We start from the raw sequence: 20,963 nt of genomic DNA, 5'->3' as shown, positions 1-20,963 counted from the left end.
ACTTATCTTACTTTATTTTTATTTTCATTGTTTTTAGCCTTATTGTGGCTTTTAATTTGATATGCCGTCTTCCAGACCGTGCCCCCGGTTAAAGGGATTTCAGCTCTCATGGAGGAGGCGGGAAGGTTTGGTCTTGTTCAGGGTGGGGATGCAGGGGTACCTTTACCACCAGAGGAAGCCCTGAGTGGTTCTTTTTTTCCCCGGAGTGGAATTTTTTTTTTAATTGAGATATAGTTGATTTACAATGTTGTGTTAGTATCTGCTGTACAATGTTGTGTTAGTATCTGCTGTATGGCAAAGTAATTCAGTTATACATATATATATTCTTTTTTCATATTCTTTTCCATTATGGTTTATCACAGGATATTGAATATAGTTCCCTGTGCTATACAGTAGGACCTTGTTGTTTACCTATTTTATACATAGTAGTTTGTATCTGTTAATCTCAAACTTCTAATTTACACCCTCCCCCCACTGTCTTACTTTAAAATAACAGGCCCATAGGGAAAGGATTACATTAACCAAAAACAAAACTTTGCCTTCATTGCATTTTTTCCTTGGGGATTTTGTAAACCAGGCAGGCTGTCTCTTGTGGGCCCTATTCAAGCCACTGCCTGTTTTTGTACAACCTGAGCGCTAAGAATGGCTTTTAAATTTTTTAATGGTTGAAAAAAGCTCAAAAGAAGAATAATAGTTCATGATATATGAAAACTATATAAAATTCCAAAGTCAGTGTTTATAAGTAAAGTTTTACTGGGACACAGTCACATGCATTCAGTTCTGTGATGTCTGTGGCTGTTTTGTGCTACAATAGTGGAGCTGAGTGGCTATGACAGAAACTTAGGGTCCACAAAGTCTAAAATATTTACTATTTGGCTCCTTTACAGAAAAAGTTTGTTGACTCCTTACTCTCAGAAGAGGCTGTTTGTACTCCAGCACTTATCCTATTGGCTTGTTCCAGTATTTTTTACAAAATCACTACATATAACCTAATTTTAGTGAGGAAGCGACACTCATTTTAGAAGCTACCTGGATTCCCAGAAAGTTATGTGTAAGTAGAAATCTTATGAATGAAATCATGGTTTAAATATTTTTTATATTTCTACTTAAAATAATTATTTAGGTGTAGAGAGATGTTAATATTCTCTCTCTGAGTTCTGGAGTCAGGTTTGTTTGAAGCAGGCACTGTGTTACCGCAGAGGCACCTCCTCTTTATCTTGTCTTTTCACTGCTCATAATTGTTGGGGCTCAGGCCGTCGGCGCTGGTGCACTCCATGCTTAATCTCAGTCTCGGCTCCCTGGAGGCAGACTGCTTGAATTATGCTCCTACAAGAGAGGGACAGTTATCTCAGGGCTGGAGGAGGAAGTGATTTATTCCAGGTACTCCCAACAATATGCCTGGGAAATCATCTGTCTGCAGCTAAATGGTTTCCATACTGCAAGGAGTAGGGGTAGGCAGCAACAGGCAAGGATAGGAATTCCAGAATTGGTATTTCTCCCCTTGTCCCCCACACCACCCTCACGGTTAGCAGTAAGTGTGAGGTTGTCCTTCTGGCCCCCGTATCCCCACATGGACTCTCTCCGCAAACTTTTGGTTTTGCAGCTGGTCGGCTTGAAGGAATGTGAACTTAGGCTGAGTTGGCAGCACAGAGATTTTCAAGTGTGACATCACCTCCCAGTCGGGAAAGCTGATGAAGTCTGATCCCAGCCTGAAAGTTGTGATTTCCCCTGGCTCTCTGGAATTCTGGGTGTTCCTGGATTTGCCGGAGATATTCTGTTGCTCTCAGCAGTGTGAGTCTTGGAGCTCCATTTTCCCTTCTCACCTTACTGCCGCATGAGAATTCACAGGCCACTGGCAGGATGGGAGCCTTCTAGCCAGCCTCCGGATTGCAGGTGAGCAATTTCAAAGTCAAGTCCACCTTCAGGATGGAGGAGAGTTAATGGAAGGCTACAGGCTTTCACTCTGCCTCCCCCGGTGAATTTTTCCATCTCCCGTTTTCGTAGTGTAATGTGGTATATGTCAAGAAATACCTTTAAACCAAGAATCCCCAATCTTTTCCTGAGGTGAAGAGACTTTGCCTTTGCCAAGAGTCATAAAATCCCAGTAATACCACACAACACTTCTGTCACCAGATGTACGGGTTTTCCACACATCAAGCAATTCTCTGACACCAGCTGGGTGTCCTACCATTCAGTTCAGTTCTGCACTATGTACTTAGAGTTAGCATTAGATCCCACAGGTTAAGGGCTCCGTCCCACAAGACTGTTCCCACTCCAGGTGCCAAGCCCAAGTCCCAGGCTGTCACCCCTACTTCTGACTATCCACTGGCTATAAATCGAAGTTCCTTGACCCCCTCCTTGGGTTAAAAAATTTGCTAGGATGGCTCACAGAACTCAGGAAAATATTTACTTATGTTTACCAGTTTACTATAAAGGATATAATAATGATATGAGGGAATTCCCTGGTGGTCCAGTGGTTAGGACTCGGAGCTTTCCCAACCGGGGGTCCTGGGTTCGATCCCTGGTGGGGGAACTAAGATCCCACAAGCCGCATGGCGTAGCACGGCAAAAAAATAAAATAAAAAAGATTTGAATGAATAGCCAGATGAAGAGATGCAGGGCAAGGTTCCGTAGGGTCCCGAGTGCAGGAGTTTCTGTGCCCATGGAGTTGGGACATACCACCATCCTAGCTTGGAGGTGGGTGGCAGGTAGAACCATGAAGGCAGATTATTAATGGATGGGACTAAGTCATTAAAAAGGAGTGAGAGGAACTACTATATGCCAGACAGAGGAAGCACCATCTTTGATGCAGCTATCAGTATTTCTTTATATTACAGAAAGTATAAAAATACAGCTTCAAGACACGTGCCCTAGACTCTGCTCTCAGACTGCCAACCATAAGCTCCCACTGGTTCCTTGGACTTTGCACAGGTTCTCTTATTCAGCGCTTGCAATAACTATATGAACAGGTAATATTATCCCCTTTTTAAATGAAAACAAAATTGAGGCTCAGAAAGCACACAGAGCTGGGAAGTGGTAGAGCTGGGATTGGAACACAGGACTGGCACGTGCAAAGTTCAAGTTCTTTTTTTTTTACCATTTTCTGCTACTTTTCTGCTGAGAATGCTAATGAGCTTCAGGGAGGAGAGGAGGGGCCCAGTGGGAGTGGCTGGTTTGAGGACGGGCCAGGCAAGGCTCCAAGGGAGAAGACAGATGTCCCCCAGGCAGAGAAAGCTGAGCCGCCTTCCCCCACAGTGTGGGCCATGGCTTTACAAGAGGATTGGGCAGTTGGACCCAATCCATGTTGACCCAGATGACAGAATCAGCCTTTTTAATTAGTTCATCTGGTTCACCTAGTGGAAGTGACAGTCACTCATAGCTCAGGAGGTGCCAATTTTCCATCCCCCGAGTAACACAACCATCCCCTTTAAAGGGACTTCACTTGTAAAGTTCAGTGAGGAGACCCCTGCCCACCAGTACCACATTATAACTGCTGTGGACCCTGGGTACTCTGACTTTTATGGACTCCTTCCTCCATAAAAAATGTTTAAATTTTATTTTATGTCTGCATTGGTATGAAGACAAATATATTAATATTATATATTAAAACATTTTCTTCAACCTAAAAATTCTTTTTTTTCTGCTGATTTTAAAAGAAATTAAAACACATTCATGGGCCTCCTGAAGTGTCATGTGCCCTGGGCACTGCACCTCTCATGATTTAACAGAGAAGCCGGCCCTGCTGCCCACCCCTTCACCCTCTGCTCCATCCCACCTCCGTGGCCCTGTTTGCTCAAACAAGCAAAGAGTCTGTATTTGCTGAAGGAAATTGACGGTACACTGCATTTCTTCCCGGAAGAAAGCCGAGTAATAAAAGGCAGTCGAAGGGAAAGAGACCCTGAGAAAGTCCAGGACTGGGAGTCGAGAGGCCTTGGTCTCAGTTGGGACTTTGCCACCTGACTCCTCAGTTGTCCTGTGGAGACAGGGATATGTTGTTTCAGGGGTGTGTTGAAGGTCAGAGGACCCAGAGGCAGGACCATGAGCGGGAGTAAAGTTTCAATGAAGCCAGAGCTCAGATTGATCTAATTACTTTCTAATGGTGAAAAAGGCAAGCAGAAGCCTTGACCTGAGAGATGGGGGGGGGGGTCCCCATCCCGGAAGTGGCCAGCAGGGGCTCCTGCCCAGGTGCTCTCAGGGTCTGGATGCACCAGATAATGCTTGTGAAAGGACACAGAAAATTCAAGGGACCTGGAGAGTGCAGGCATTCCTGGCAAGTCTGCTGTTTGAGAGAGAAGCAGGCAGACAAGGGAAGGGGACAGTGTGACCTAGGCTCCCTGGAGAGCAGCCCTGGGCAGGGTGGCCACACTGCTGGCACAGGCAGCTTGGAGGATGTGGGGTGAGAGAGAGTGGGCACGGGGCGGAAAGGGTAGCGCCGACCAGATGGCAGGAAGCTGCGAGGGACTTGAGTGACCTCTCTCCACGGCCCTCAGAATTTGTCACATCTCCCACTTCATGAAATGTTCAGTGTGGTTGGATATTTTGTAGGAAACAACGAAGGAGCTGAGCTCTGTGACCAGTTTCGATACCAGCTGAAACCGAAACATGAGCAGATACGCAAGAGCAAAGAATCAGAAGATGCCAGAAGTGAGGTGAGGGACGGGTCAGAGTCTTGGGAAGGGCTTTTAGCAACAGCAATCAGGGCCGTCTGGCCAGCAGGCCCCGCTGGCACAGGGCCTCTTGCAGACCAGCTTTTTCAAAAGCCTGTGAAAACATGTGAGATGAGAAAAAAAATTAATGGATCTAAAACACAAAAAGTATAAAATTGAAAGTAATACATTTTAATGAAGCATCCATAAGACATAAAATTATGTCACCTTCATTCATTTTTCAATTTAGTGTTTATAAATTATTTACATTTGCAAAGAAAGCTACGGTTTGATTCTCTCACTCTGTAAAATTTCCTGTGTGTGTGTGTGATGACAGCCCACAAATCATAGTCAGTCATATAGTCAGTGAATAACTGGTAGCTAAATAATTTCAAAAGCAAAATTAAGAAAACCCTTTTGATTTCTTCCACAGCAAAAAATGTTATATTTCATGTGAAATGTGGGTATATGCTAATGTGTTTGATATGATGTGGAATGTGGACTCCATAATTAAAAGGCCCTGGGGCTTGTTATGGTCTGAAACCAGCCCTGGTCATAGGCCCTGGAATTGGGGTGTAGGCCAAGTTGAACCAGATCTATGAGGAGTGAGATGGGAGCCTCAGCTGATGTCAGATAATAACTGCATCAGGTGAACTCAGAGCCTTCCAATTCAGAGTCCATCTGTACACAAGTCCTTTCAACCCTGAAGGGCTAGTCAGATGTATAAGCTTTTATTTGTATTTGTATTTTTTATCTTTTATATACAATGTGTTATGCATTTTTTAATCATTTTTAAAATTTTTTATTTTTTATACAATTTTGAAAGGTTACCCTCCATTTACAAAATATTGGCCATATTCCCCATGTTGTACAATACATCCTTGTAGCCTGTCTTAACACCCAGTAGTTTGTACCTCTCACTCCCCGATCCCTTTAATGCCCCTCCTCCACACTGGTAACCAGTAGCTTGTTATCTGTATCTGTGAATCTGCTTCTTTTCTGTCATATTCATTCGTTTATTGTATTTTTTAGATTCCACATATAAGTGATATCATACAGTATTTGTCTTTCTTTGTCTGACACTGAGCATAATGCCCTCCAAGTCCATCTATGTTGCTGCACATGGCAACATTTCATTCTTTTTTATGGCTGAGTAGTATTCCTCTGTGTGTGTGTGTGTGTGTGTGTGTGTGTGTGTGTGTATCACCTCTTCTTTATCCAGATAGATGAGCTTTTAGATATAGGGAGCGTAAAGCTCTCTGGAAGGAAGAAGCACCTTACAAGTGTAGTGAACTGTTATATTAAGTCTCCACTAGGGCTAAAGTAACTCATGGAGGAGAAAGTGACCCAGAATGAGCAGGTGATAAATTACTACTTGGCTGGTGGCAGGGAGCCTACACATGTCAGGAGACCTGGGTATGAGGCAAGGAGCCACTGGGGGGCCTCTGGCCTGCACTGGCTGACGTGTAGCATCGCTTAGCGGTGGTAGGTGCCCTGGTGGCAGCTGGAATGTACTGTCACCCACTCAAGCACTAAAAGCCGACACTGATTGCCATCTTCCCCTTTTTTCCCCCCTTAATGATTTTACTCTGACACTTGAGAAAAGGGAGGAGAAATTAAAAGTGCTCTCCAGACTTCTCTCTCCCCCCTCATTTTTTGTCTTGGTCTTTTTCCCGGGCTCCTGTTGTGCCATTGCCCTTTCTCATCACACCCAGCTGTGTTCTCTCCCTGCCCCAGCCCTCCGCAGCCAGGTTTCTTTGCCTGCATGTTTCTTTCAGTGACGCCACAAAGGTGGGACCAGTAGATACCCCACTGGAAGCCTCGCAGGCTGGGTGCAGAGCTGTGAGTGGTAGAGAGGGGGGAGGCCAGCCTGAGGAGCCCCAGGGGTAACGATGGGAGAACCCAGGCCCCCCATCACCCCACCACCAGTGGTTCTGGGCAGAGGACCTCAGCCCTGAAGTAGCAGTGAGGAGGCGCTGGCTGTAAGGCCCCTGGTGTTTGCTCCTAATGGCAGGTGACCTGGGGAAGGCAGCTTAATGGGTCTGTGTGTCTCTCTATCATGGGTGTCAGTGATCAGAAAGGAGCAGCCAAAGAGCAAAGGGGAGCAGTGGCCCTCCTTCCCCAAGGAGACCCCGCCCCTTCCCAGGGCTACCTCCATCACACCAGGGTCACTTCAGACCCTGAAGTCTAATCGTTTTCACAGCCATGAACTAACATTCATCTAGTACTTCCCTGCGCCCTGTGATGCCGGGAACAAGGTGGGGCAGGTGTCAGAATTATGCCCATTTTACAGGTGAGGAAACAGTTTGGGAGTGAACTGACTGGCCAGTGATCTGGGGCTAGTAATGGATGAGCTGATCGAGATCGGAACCTCATTCTTCTGACTCCAACCTCACAGTGTGTGGGCTTGAGCTCCGAGCCCACAGGAAGCGCCGGCTCCCACTAAGCCGCCCGTTAGGCCATGAGTGAGTATTTGGAGTAGGAGTATGCACGCAGTGAGTACATGCGATCCCAGAACCAGAATTTCTGTCTCAGGCAACCCTCAAGGCTCTTAAAATGCAGACGTCACGTACAGCCGTTGAATTTTAGAGGGGAAGATTATTTCTTTTATGGCAAAATTCATTCATTCATTTATTCATGTATTTATTCACTCAACAAGTATATATATTAAGCAATACTCCATCTCCAATAAATGCAAGCCAATTTGCCAAAAGTCAGCACCCCCCTAAAACCCCATCTGCAACATAATCAACTCACTCCATTTGTCAATTTAATCACTTTGTTAACTGACTAGTTTACTAGTTTTACCAAATTTACTCATTTCATGAGCTTGAACAGTAATGTTTTGTTTTTTTTTTAAAGGAGAGTTCCCTTTCCTTTGGGTTTTTTTTTTTTTTTTTTTGGCTGTGTTGGGTCTTCGTTTCTGTGCGAGGGCTTTCTCTAGTTGAATAGTAATGTTTTAACAATTAAAATATTGGCTACACAGACATAGTAGAAATTAACATTTTTTCCACATGAAATACTACTTTTCCAGGCAAAATTCCAGCCTTTAACTATACGATAGGATTATTTTGTCTACCTCTGGTTTCTTTACGTGCTTTATTTTCAAACTTGAAACATTTAAATATTTTTTTGTCAGTTTCTTGAAATGATATAAGCTTGAACTTTATAGGGGCAGTGCAGGGAAATGGCTACGTAGGAAGGCCTGGACCTGGACCCAGCCTGCCCGGGGTGTCAGCCCAGCTCTGCCACTTACTTAGGGACAGCTTACTTGTACATATGTGATGTGATCTCAGCCATTTTATATACAAACACTGGGGGAAGAAAAAACACATCATGATAATAACGGGGTTATTTCTGGGTGGTGGGATCGTGAGTAACTTTACTTGCCTTCCTTATAACTTTTGTCAATAAAAAGAATTAATCAATGGTCAATCTAAGAAAGAAAGGGAAAATTTTATTCGAGCCAAGCTGAGGACTATAGCCCAGGAGACAGCCAGCTACTCTGAGAAACTGCTCTGAAGAGGTAAGGGGAGAGGTCAGTAATGTGATTTTGGGGAAGAGGGTATGTGCAATCAAGCACACATCTCAGTAGAAGGTTGCTGCTAGTCACAAGAAACAGACAGCTTAGTTGATGATTGTAGTACTTTTCTAAGTATGGGAAGATGCAAGAATCCAGGTCATAAAAAATTTTTCCTTAAAATATCTAACTATCTAAAGGCCTGTTCTGCCAGATTTCCCAGAGTACAGAGTGCCTCATTCCAGATCTTCACTCTGAACTCCTTTCTCGGGTGTACTGTACGTCAGCAACTGCAGTAGCTAATGACTTGATTCTTGTAGAACTAGATGGTGGGCAACATTCTTTATTTTACAATCACTTCCCTTTTGGTCTTAATTTCAACCAAGGTTTGGGAGGCATTTGGTGACCAATTTGTCCCACGGTGCTAGAAATGCTCATTCCCAGGTTAGGTGAGGATTTCATTGATAGGCCACTCAATGTGCTATTACTGGACCAGGCCCTGTGAACAGTAGCCCAAAGTCTGTTATGGTCCAGGAAATGGTCCCCTCTTGTTGCTTCTTCCCATATAGAGATACACCATTACAATCCTTGATCATATAGAACTATATATTTGGCCAATCATTTCAAGTCACCTAATCATCATTAATTTTATCTGAGGCTCAGTCACATATTTGATAATGCAAGAAATAATCTTGTAAAATAGACAAAATACAAGTAATATAGCTGGTAACATTAATAAGATCATAAGTAAGTATTTAAGCTGAGAACTTCCATTAGCTGTGGCCCAGTATCTCCCCAGGTAGTCTAACCAGTCTGTTCTGCATTAAGGGATGATATACTGACGTGGTACATAAAGTTCACCAAAGATGTCTGCACACACAAGGTGAGTGGTGGGTGATTGTGACCCCTTACAGGATTGAGAAAGGAATGTTATCTTATAAGGAGTTACATAGCTGGCACCAGAAGGAGAAAAATTGATCTTTATGGTTGAGCAGGTATTTCCGCTGTTGGGGAAGTCTGGTTAACACATAATGCAGGTGCACAATGCACACTAGAGGGGAGAGAGGAAGCCAAAGGGCAGAGAAAAAGTTTTATGTTTAAATTTTTCTTGTCTTGCCTTAAAATGTGAATTTTATTGCAACACTTTTCTGTATGTTTTAAGACATCCTTTTCATGATTTTAAGTGTAACTACATAAGAGGAACTATACCAGAGGGCTTCGTATATGTTGTTTTATTTAGTCCTCACAACCAACACCCAAGATAGGTAATATTATCACCATTTTACAGAAAAAGAAACTGAGGCTCCAAAGCATTAAGTAACTTGCATGTGGTCCCACACCCCCGAGGAACCTGGCTTCCTCATCTCATGCTAATATTACTTCCTCTGGCTCAGCCTAAGAGTCCTTCTCTGTTAAATGTGTGATATCTGCATCTCAAAATATGGAGGAAGGATGGAGTGAGATGTTGATGTATGAAAGCCCACTGCAATGATACAGCCCTCTATAAAGAATAATATGAATGAGGAGCATGTGTTGTATTCACTGTGCTGTCCTAAGGCTCTGTGTAAATTATGTTCCTTCCATCAGCTCAATGAGCCTTCAAGGCAGGTGGCCATTATAATCCTCATTTTACAGAAAAGCATATCAAGGAACAGAGAGGGTAACATGCCAAGCTCACACAACTGTACATGATATTGATGATCTCAGTGGGAGCGTTTCCATTGTAAATGACTTCTGGGTCATCTTTCCTGATCTCCCCTTTGAGTTACTCAGGGAGAGAAAGGGAAGCACCCTGCTAGACATCAGACAGTCCACCTGGCTCAGCAGGAGGTAGATGAGGGGTGGGAGGCAGGTCAGAGATCAGAGGTCAGGCATTAGGATCAGCACCTTAATTGGTGCCTGTTGACCTTGCTTTCCAAGGACTGTAGGGGACAACCACAAACTCCAAGGACACTGCTGCCACCTGCTGTTCACACATTTTCCAACCAAGGGCTTCTCCCCAACATCAAGATCTTCACCACTGTCTTCCCCAGACCCCTTCTGTGGCCTGGGTAAGAGAATTTCAACCTTTGCTCAATTTCAAATGCAGGAAAGGTAAGCCCTTAGCAGAAGTAGAAGGGCTCCAATAAGAGAGTGCAGAGATGCTTCTGAGCCATGCAACCTGGGGGCAAGACCTTGCTTCTTTGAATCTGTGTCTTCATCTGTAAAACAAAGACAACCATAATATCTGCTTCATACAATTACTTTTAAGATTAAATAAGATTTTTTCCCTCTACAATCTACCTTCTTTTTTTATATATATATATATTTATTTATTTATTTGGCTGCATTGGGTCTTAGTTGCAGCACACGGGATCTTCATTGCAGCATGCAGGATCTTTCATTGCGGCCCGCAGGCTTCTCTCTAGTTGTGTTGTGTGGGCTCAGTAGTTGCGGCGCACGGGCTCTCTAGTTGTGACATGCAGGATCTAGAGCACGTGGGCTTAGTTGCCCCGTGGCATATGGGATCTTAGTTCCCCCACAAGTGATTGAACCCACATCCCTGCATTGTGGGGCGGATTCTTAACCACTGGACCACCAGGAAAGTCCCACAGTCTACCTTCTTTTTTTTTTCTTTTTACAAAGTTTTTAAAATTTATGTATTTATTTATTTTTGGCTGCGTTGGGTCTTCGTTGCTGCGCACGGACTTTCTCTAGTTGTGGCGAGCGGGGGCTACTCTTCGTTGCGGTGCGCGGGCTTCTCATTGCTGAGCATGGGCTCTAGGCTCACGGGCTTCAGTAGTTGTGGCTCATGGGCTCTAGAGCGGAGGCTCTGTAGTTGTGGCACACGGGCTTAGTTGCTCCGCGGCATGTGGGATCTTCCCGGACCAGGGCTCGAACCCGTGTCCCCTGCATTGGCAGGCGGATTCTTAACCACTGCACCACCAGGGAAGCCCCCAGTCTACCTTCTTACCAGAAAAAAAGTTAGCTATGTAAAGGACAAGCCAGGATGGGGAACAATTAAGCATCCCCAAATGTCTAAAATCAACCTCTGCTTACATTAACATTTTTAACAATTAAAAAATTTTTTACATAGTAAAGCATTTCCCTTTATATTTTGCTACTGATTTTGAAATTATCAAAATTAAGTCTCAAGTCATTTTTTGTGCATTTTATTGAGTATCTGAACCAGAATGTGAAATACTGAAAAGGATATCTGATTTTTTTTTTTTTTTTTTTTTTAGGAGAAAAAGCTTTCATAATTGAAAGTGTCTCTCCCATCTGAGACTGCCAGAGTCATTTCCAAGATTCTGGTTCACAAGTTTCACATCACTTCTTTCAGGCAAGGCGTCTAGCAAATGGGCAACATAAAACTGAGAAAGCTAGAGGGAGCTTTTTCCACTCAAGTTCCCTTGGGAACTGACCCAAAGAGCAAAGCTAAGAGGCCTGGCTCCCTCTCAGCAGCTAAAAGCATCACAGCAGATTCTGTTTGCCTGAACCTTCCTTCTGACTAGTTCTAGACGCTAGCAGCTGGATCCCAATTAACTTTCATGTTGCCAGTCTAATAGTCCTTCTAGAATATTTGCAATTTGTATTGCTGGCTTAAAAGTTCAGCAAAACTGAAACTCTCGGGCTTCCCTGGTGGCGCAGTGGTTGAGAGTCTGCCTGCCAATGCAGGGGCCACGGGTTCGAGCCCTGGTCTGGGAAGATCCCACATGCCGCGGAGCGACTGGGCCCGTGAGCCACAACTACTGCGCCTGCGCGTCTGGAGCCTGTGCTCCGCAACAAGAGAGGCCGCGATAGTGAGAGGCCCGCGCACCGCGATGAAGAGTGGCCCCCGCTCGCCGCAACTAGAGAAAGCCCTCACACAGGAACGAAGACACAACATAGCCAAAAATAAATAAAAATAATAAAGAAAAAACAAAACAAAACAAAACCTGAAACTCTCGATGGCTGAGTTCCGGTAAGCACCTGTAAACGATTTCAGGACTATCCACTCTACTGCACATTACAGGCCTGGCTGTGATGTGGGTTCCAGGGGCAGGTCTGGCTGTTCTCATCCTGTAAAAGGGAGGTTGGGTACCAACTCGCTCTCTCACCTTCTTGGTTTTTGGACAGAGTACTAAATGAAGATACTATCTGCTGCCTGGATTTGTCTTGTGAGACACGAGTGTTTCCAGAACCTGGGAGAAGCACACAGCGCCCTGTTGGAGAACCTAATGGCAAGGTGGTTAAGGCAGAGTGTGGGACAGCTGAAGGCAGAAGACTCAGGACCTCTGCACGCAGAGCAAGGAGACGTCTGTGAGAGGGAGACAAGGCTTACGAAGGGCCTGATGGAGACTTTGAGAGGAAGAACTAATGGTGGACCTGGACTTAGGTCTTTGGTTTTTCAGTGATGAAGGAAGCTGAGAAGAAGACATTTCAGACTGAGCCCCTGAAACACAGAAATAAGAAGAATAACTCTTAAGACGGTATTTAGGTACCGCTCTTAAGAAGCTCCTCAGTAACCACACAATAGGTGGTAAGAACAGCAGGATTTCCAGTGACTCTGGGCCGCTGTCGGGCTTCTCCACCTGGGACCTGCAGACTCACCCTCAGGCATCCGTGAGTGCTCTGTAAGTACTTCCACATTTTATCTTTTCACTTGATGCCTATTTGAAATAAGATTAATGTTTGCAGATTCTGGGTCATCTGTATAGCCACTGAGTACCATAACACAGTTTCAGCTTCTACATGGGCACTGTGTCTAGATAGGATTGGGACCAAGTAATGCTATTTGAATTGTCAGAACTAGAGGAAAAAAGAATAGATATAGATTTAATATGTAAACAAGTAGAGACCAAAGGACATCACAAAACACTGTATGACGATCACCCACCCAGTCATTCAGCCAGAAAACTGGTGGGTACACAGAGTTATCACCCAGCCCCTGGGGTATAGGCATGCCAAATACAGAAGAACCCTGTCAAGAAAAGATATACAACAAAGGTGTCATACAGGGATGACAGCCCGCCCAAAGATGATCTTTTTGGTTTCAGGATCTATTTACATCTTTAAAATTATCGAGAATCCCAAGGAGCTTTTGTTTGTGTGGGTTGTATCTATCAATATTTATGTATTAGAAACTAAAACTGAGACATTTATTTACTAATTCATTTTTAAATGACAATAATAAACCCATTATATATTAACATAGCTAACATTTTTAATGAAAATATATTTTGCAAAACAAAACTTTAGTGAGAAGAGTAGCATTATTTTACACTTTTGCAAATCCATTTGATGTCTGGCTAAATAAAAACTAAATTCTTGTGTCTGCTTATGTATTCAACCCATTTTGATATATTGTTTTGGTTTATGTTGGGATCAGGGCGGGCCGCCCCAAATTATGCCACAATGGCATATTGATTATTTTGAATTAGGAAATGGCCAGTGCAAGAGGGACACTCTTTTCTGCTTCCCTGAAAGCAGGAAATAAATCTCTCCTGTGAAAGGTGTATTCCCTTCATCTGGAGGTAGAAGGACACCCTTATCACCAGACAGGGAATTGGGGCTGAGAAGCCTGTATAAACAAACCTTGTTGTTTCTTTAATTTACTACCCCAAGCCCAAATTCTGTTGAGATTCTTTACTAATTGAGCACCCAAAAGCTAAGTTTCTTTGTCCTGTCAATTCCTCACAAATATATTGTCTCTTTGTCTAAAAAGTATAAAAGCTGCCTGCTTTGACCACCTCTTTGTTCCCATTTTATGAGACCTCTGTGCGCATGAATTAAAATTTGTTTCTTTTTCTCCTCTTAATCTTTTTTTAAAAAATAAATTTATTTATTTATTTATGGCCACGTTGGGTCTTCATTGCTGCGCACGGGCTTTCTCTAGTTGCGGCGAGCAGGGGCTACTCTTCATTGCGGTGTGCGGGCTTCTCATTGCGGTGGCTTCTCTTGTTGCGGAGCACGGGCTCTAGGCGCGCGGGCTTCAGTAGTTGTGGCACTTGGGCTCAGTAGTTGTGTCTGGCGGGCTCTAGAGCGCAGGCTCAGTAGTTGTGGCACACGGGCTTAGTTGCTCTGCGGTATGTGGGATCTTCCCGGACCAGGGCGCGAACCCATGTCCGCTGCATTGGCAGGTGGATTCTTAATCACTGCACCACCAGGGAAGTTCCTCTTAATTTGTGTCGACTTTATTATTAGTCCAGCCACAAAAATCAAGAGGGGCAGGGGCGGAAATTTCCCCCTCCCGGACATTGACACATTTGAAGAAAATGTGACCTCACACATACACGTTGTTGGAAAAAAGGAAGAGTATTTTAATAGACGTTTCAGATAACTATGGGTGTTCTTCTTGGATATTGCACTAAAATTTGACAAATGGTAGTTTCTTAAACATCAATTGCAAGGTAGAATCTAGAACCACATTGATGAACTTTTCAAAATTTGGTTACATTAAAATTCAGGAATTCATGATGCATTTTGAATGTCTCATGTATATTTTCCATTTTATCACACCGAATATTAAAAAGATTTATACTCAACGGTCAAGATTTAATGGAAGTAATTTTTACAGCTTCATCAAGGACATTCTTAAGTGAAACAAGTTTTTTTTTTTTTTCCCCATGAGTGCATGGTGATGAAGAATACAGGGGCTACTAATTCTATTTGGTGCCACTGCCTTGATTTGTGTGAAAGTGACAGCAGTTCTACCCACCATTTCTTTTGCACCATCAATACAAGTGTTAACCCAGTGAAAAAGATAATGTCTTAGTATTATGATGATGATGATGATGATGAAGAAGAAGAAGAAGAAGGAGGAGGAGGAGAAAGAAGAAGAGAAGAAGAAGAAAATATTTTTGAACGCAGAACCCCTGAAAGCTTCTCCAGGATTACTGAGGGGTCTCATGGACCAAATTTAGAACCACTGAACTAGGGTAAGTACTTAATTGGAGTCATTGTTTATTAAAGTTCCCAGACTTAGAGAAATTATTTGTTAGCTTATAGATTTTTGCCTAGTAGAAATTATTTTTGCTCAGTAGAAAAGGTAACTCCAAAGGTTTTAATCTATTGCCTTATAGGACATTAACCAGTTTTGAATGTAACCCAGCAATTGTATCCTAATATTCCTTTACTAAATTACTGAGAAGTACGTAATTTCTCAAACACTTTCTACACTGGTCTTTATATCTTCCTGTTTCCCTCATTAATTGATGAATTCAGTAAAATCTTTGACACACATTCATTTTATATTTGCATGAGTCACAATTTTAACTTCTTTCAAAATTATCCTTTGGCAACCTCAAGTTTCACCATCAGCATCATTATCACGTTACTAGTGGCAAATCACTTGTTTAGCAAAACATCTTTAAATAATGTCATTCTTAATTATTTGGGGTTTGTGGTTTTGAACATTTAAAGGGAAATATCTTGTAGCCCTCTAGACTTACTAAAATTAATTTTATTTGAATGCTACTTAAATATACACTAACATGGAATTATGTATAAACTGCTTATGCTTATAACTGTTACACAGCTGTAAAAACAAAACATATTAAATACATACAGAGCCACAAATCCAGAATAATACATACCTGAATCTGTGCCACCATGAGGAATTCCTGACCCAAGAAAGATAAGTATGAGCAGAAAATCAGCACTTGACTGTGGTTGAGACTGGTACAATATTCATGAACTCACAGACCTGAAAATACCATTGTCATCAGTGGAAAACACACATGGACACGTAGCCACCTGCTGAGAAATTTTAGGTGCCCCTACACTAGAAATTTCACCCCTCTGAGCTCCTCTGTAAAATAAGAGTATGTCTACCTATCCCACAGCATAATACAGGGATTCACTTGGGAGGTAAAGGTGCAACTGTTTTTGCCAAAGAAGGTTAAGAAAGCATTTCACTCTTTCATTCTTCTCTCTCCCCTTTCAAGAACAGTCTTAGTGTCTAATTTTGTTCTTGGGCCTGGTCCCGGAGCCAAAGTTCTATCCTTCACTAGCGATAGACCTTAAACAAATTATTTAATCTCTCACTTCAGATTCCTCATCTGTAAACTGGAGGTGATAATAACCTCTACCTCATAAGCTTATTGAGTGTATTATTGAGAATAATGCACGTAAAGCACCTGACATATAGAAAAAACACAATAGATGATCATTATTGTTAACGCAATGCTCAGCACCTAAGAGCTAAATAAATGTTGGTTATCATTATTCAGATGTAAAGTGATAGGTAAGGGGATGGTCCCTCCTAAAATGATATTTTAAGAAGGAGGACAAGAAAGAAAACATAACATTTACTGAATGCACACCTGTGCCAGGCACTTTGCACACATGTAATTTCATCTTCACAAATCCCTGTGATTCAGATATTAGTATCCAGAGCAGAACGAGGGTGAGGGGAGTGAGGCACCTAGGGTCCAAAATTAAGGAGGCCCCTCAAAAAAATTTCAGGAAGCACTCCCACTCAGGGTTGTGCTGAGAAAAATGAGGGTCAAACAGGGTAGCTTGGTAACAGAGTGGTGAGCAACAGAGATGAAATTTACCCTCTGCTCTGCCAACTGAAGCCAAAGTGGATGCCCTGAAGTGGACGGACCACGGGGCTTCCTTGCTACAGGTTCTCACCCTTCACCCCATCCTGATGGTGCAGATCTCTGAGAAACTGCCCAGCTCGTTCTAGAAAATTCCTAACTGTGATTGACCTAACTGTGACTCAAGTCCCTGACGATCTAAAATGTTCTAACTTTCCTTTCACAGGAGGGCCCTGCTGACATAGCTGCACTTTAAGCTTCTAGAAAGTATTAGATTAAGGGCCTCTTAAGATTTTTTTCTCAGTGAGCCCAGATTCTAACAACTTCTAACAACTTGATAAGAAAAGCCTCTTAGGCCAAAGCTGGGAAGTTCTGATCTCTCCTGAGAGAAGCTAACCCTTTGAACTCACACAGTGGAGTATGCTTCTGGAGGCCATTGCGGTCACTGGGATGAGCCTTCAGGCCTGCACTTGGGATTGTTTTCCAGCATCCTCTTTACTTCCAGTGTAAAATGGCTCTGGGGATAAGAAAAGCTCCCCCGTTAGTGTTTCCCTTTCCTTAAGATGGAAAATTGGCCGGATTCAACAGAGCAGTTGAATCCAAGGTAGAAGCCAGATTCTTAGAATTGGGGGAGCTTTCTCTGTGAATTCCTGAGACATTTGTGTGAATAACCAACCCAAGGGCAGGAAAAACCTTTGAAAGGAACAATTAAAGTCTGTTTGCATAAGCTTTCCTGGAGCCTGAGGGTAAAAGGTGCCCCTCCCTCCTCCCTACCTCAGGAAAGGAGACTGAGCAGAGAAATGATTTATTGGGAAGGAATGTGCAAATAAAAAGATGACACTTGTGTTCTTTTCAAGATTTAGTGATTTCTCTAGAAACATGTTATAGACTGACTTGTGTCCCCCCCAAATTTCTAAAGTGAAGCTCTAATCCCTAATGTGACTGTATTTGGAGATAGAACCCATTAGGAGTTAATTAAGGTTACCTGAGGTCATAGGGTGGGGCCCTGATACTATAGGATTGGTATAGTTATAAGAGAAACATGAGGTCCACCGTGTGATCTAGCCAAGAAGAGGGTCTCACCTGAACCCGACCTTGCTGGCACCGTGATCTCAGACTTCCAACTTCCAAAACTGTGAGTAAATAAATTTCTATTGTTTAAGTCACTACAGTATGTTGTCATAGCAGCCAGAATTAATACAAAACACTTGGGGGTAATATACCCACAATTTATTCAGTGGCTCCCAATGACTCGTCTTATTTATACTAGTCTCACTAAATTTGCATCTGTATCTCTTTAATCCTCACCATCCAAGTAAGTGGGTAATAATTTTTGCTCTTTTAACAGCTGAAATTAGAATAATGGACTCTTTGGATGATGGAATCAAAAGCAGTAAAATCCAGAGCTGGGTGGTCTTATACGGAGCACTTAACCTTTCTGGGCATTAATTTCTCCAAGTGTAAAATGGGGAACACATTAGTTCCTACTTCATAGATTGCCTATGAGGATCTAAGTAGCTGCCCACAATCCCCAGTGGGAGGTGTAGGCACTGACCAAGCAGGTCATTGACAGGGAATAGGGACTGGGTTCCAACAGGAAACACAGGTGAGTGCCTTGTTGGGGGGAAGAATGTGCTGGACAGGTAGAACAGATGACAGAACAGAACTGAAGTGGCCATAGCTTGCCTTACAGGATCAGGTAAGGTACAAATGGAGTGAGCTGGGTGACTCACCTATCATGCGGCAATGATTGAGATCATTACCAAAGACATTTGTTTGTTGAAACCCTCATCTCCCACACCTCTACCTCCATGATGTAAAGGGCAGGTTGAGAATCACAGATGTTAATAATGAAGTAGGGGTTTGATGACGGTCAGGGCTCAGGTGTACATAGATCTCAACTATGAGATTTCGGAGTTAGATGTGCGTTGGATGCAATCGTTATTAAGCATTCATTTGTTTTCCTCATTCCTTCCCCTTTCGTAATGTGTAATTGAATGTAATGGCCCAGTTCGGAGTTCACTGGCCATGCTTCCTGCTTGGGAGCCTTCAGGGATCGTCCCAGGATACACACTTCTCTCCTCACTGCCCCTCTGCTGAGCTGGGAGGCCAGGTCTCTGACCCTTGAGTAGCAGAATCTGACAGGATGTTCCAAAAAAGCCCACTCACTTTAACAAGTGATTTTAATTAGGAACATCCAAGTGGTGCCACCAGGATACTTAGGACCAGAGACTCAAGTTTGAAATCTTAGAAATTCTGTCCCAGTGAAGCAACCAAATGCCTTGTTATAGAAAAGCATATCGAGAAAAATATGTTCATGGAGATTCTCATTAGACCAGAGAATCTGTTGTAACTGAGAAGAGAAAAGGGCAAGGATTCAGAGACCTGCCCAATAAAGACATCTAAGCTGAAACAATGAGCCAGAGATTGTTTTGGACTCCGTTGCTTTTGCACCCCAGAGTTATTTGGTTTGAATGACTGCCAAACCCTAAAGTTCAAAAGACAGTCACAAGTGGGGAAGGAGGCCAACATTCTTGGGGTTGAATTCCCAGAATCCTCTCATTTACTGTAAGTCTCTCAGTCTAAGGTCAGCCCACTCTGGCTGGTGGTTTGGTTTTAGAGACAGCCTCTCCCCCTACTACGAAGCCTGTTAGAGGGATTCTGATGGTAAGATCGTCAACCATGTTGTCCTCCCAAGGACCTGAACTTGGGTAGGTCATCTTCTTCCAGAAGCCACCACTGTGGTCATTTCTGGGGTTCATAAGGATGGGCAACCCTCTCACACTGAATGCAGCTGTTCTCGTTAGGCCTGTCATAAAATACACCAGAGCGAGCATTTCGGTCTTTTTAAAAGTGTTTGATTGCAATTGAATGTAAACACGAATTCAGTTAATAGGAGTTTATGTAAGCCTCTAAGCTTGGTTTCATCACTGAAATCTTCCACTCTTTTGCTGCCCCTGTTAAACATTCACCATGCCCTGATGGGTTTTACCTCCAAGGAACCAGCCCCTTCTCTCCTCCACTGCCACCACGCTAGCCAAGTCACCTTCATGTCTCGCCCCTGTTACCCTGAGAGCCTCCTCACTGCTCTCTCTGCTCCAGTTCTGCCCTCCGCTCCCCACAAAATCTCCATTCTCCATGCGCTAACCAGAACAATGGCAGCACCCCAGCCTGACTGTGTCACCCTCCCCTTGCTAAAAACCTTTTGCTCTTATTAGGCTAAAACTCAAAACCCTTCCCTTGGCCCCTGCCTGCCTCTGCCTCATCTTGACCCTTCTCCCCGGTCCGTCCCTCTCTGCCCGCAGCTGCATTAACCTCCCGGCTTCCCCCAACCTTTCCGCTCCACTCACCCAATGATCACAGTTCAAATGGCATTTCCTAGGGAAGTTTCCCATGAAACCGCCCTGTCTTGGGCAGGTCTCTTTAAGTTTTCATTAACCATGCTTCTTAAGAGTAATTACCTCCATTTAAAATTACATATTCATGTGTGTGATTATTTGATTAAGATCCATCTTCCCTACTGGTCTCTAGGCTCCGTGAGAGGAGGGGCACAACTGCTCACTGTCGTATCCCGGGACCCTTAACCCAGTGCCTGGCACATAAAGAGGTTCTCATGGAACATTCTTTGGATGAATTTCAGAGAGGTAGACACTGAGTGGAGAACACATACAACTATGAATTGGAGTTGTTGTTTTTTAAAAAGGTCAGTACGTTTGAAGGTAAAGTAAATTATTCTCAAAACTTCAAGACAGGGTTACTCATAAAAATCAACACATAATGGATGAGATTATCTGTGCACAGAACCCAGGGAGAAAAGAAATCCTAACAGCTTGTCAAAACCACAGAGGAAGGGCGGAGAGGATTTTGGAGTCTGGAGTATATGGTCAAGTCAGAGACATAGGGAGAGAGGGCAGGGAGCAGTGAGGCCCTGGGCATACCTCGGTTAAACGCTGGCTCTGGAGACTGGTTGGTAACATGGTCTGTCAGACCACGTTAATGGGTACAATTAATGGGGACCCAGGGTGAGACAGGTGCCATCAAGCAACCGTAAAAAATGATTTGTAGACGGGCCCAGTCGGGGAGTTGGGAGCCAGCGAAATCTATAAGTAGAGATCAGTAACCGACCATCAGCGTGTGGTCTACCTGATGAAAGTGCATGGCATCTATGAGAAGGGAGGCCTGAGTACCAGAAGTTCCCACTCCCTGTTTTTTGGATGGAGGAGTGGTGCCCAGCTGGCTCATGGCTGACTGATGACTCTGACCGTGGAGACCATCCACACCACGAGGCTTTGT

The 20,963-nt window shown here is 43.6% G+C and overlaps 1 long non-coding RNA gene across 1 annotated transcript; it reads left to right on the top strand.

Moving 5' to 3' along the window:
* The first annotated feature begins 1,507 nt into the window (after window positions 1-1,507).
* LOC118891298 lies at window positions 1,508-15,058 on the top strand. Its single transcript, XR_005018931.1, has 4 exons — window positions 1,508-1,893; window positions 4,546-4,649; window positions 12,265-12,761; window positions 14,759-15,058. It is a non-coding gene; the product is annotated as an uncharacterized LOC118891298 (long non-coding RNA).
* Window positions 15,059-20,963: the final 5,905 nt, after the last annotated feature.

Source organism: Balaenoptera musculus, chromosome 2, assembly GCF_009873245.2.
Source record: "Balaenoptera musculus isolate JJ_BM4_2016_0621 chromosome 2, mBalMus1.pri.v3, whole genome shotgun sequence".
Taxonomy (NCBI): Eukaryota; Metazoa; Chordata; class Mammalia; order Artiodactyla; family Balaenopteridae; genus Balaenoptera; species Balaenoptera musculus.
The sequence above is the reverse complement of the archived record's forward strand: the minus strand, read 5'-3'. Positions and strand labels throughout refer to the sequence as shown.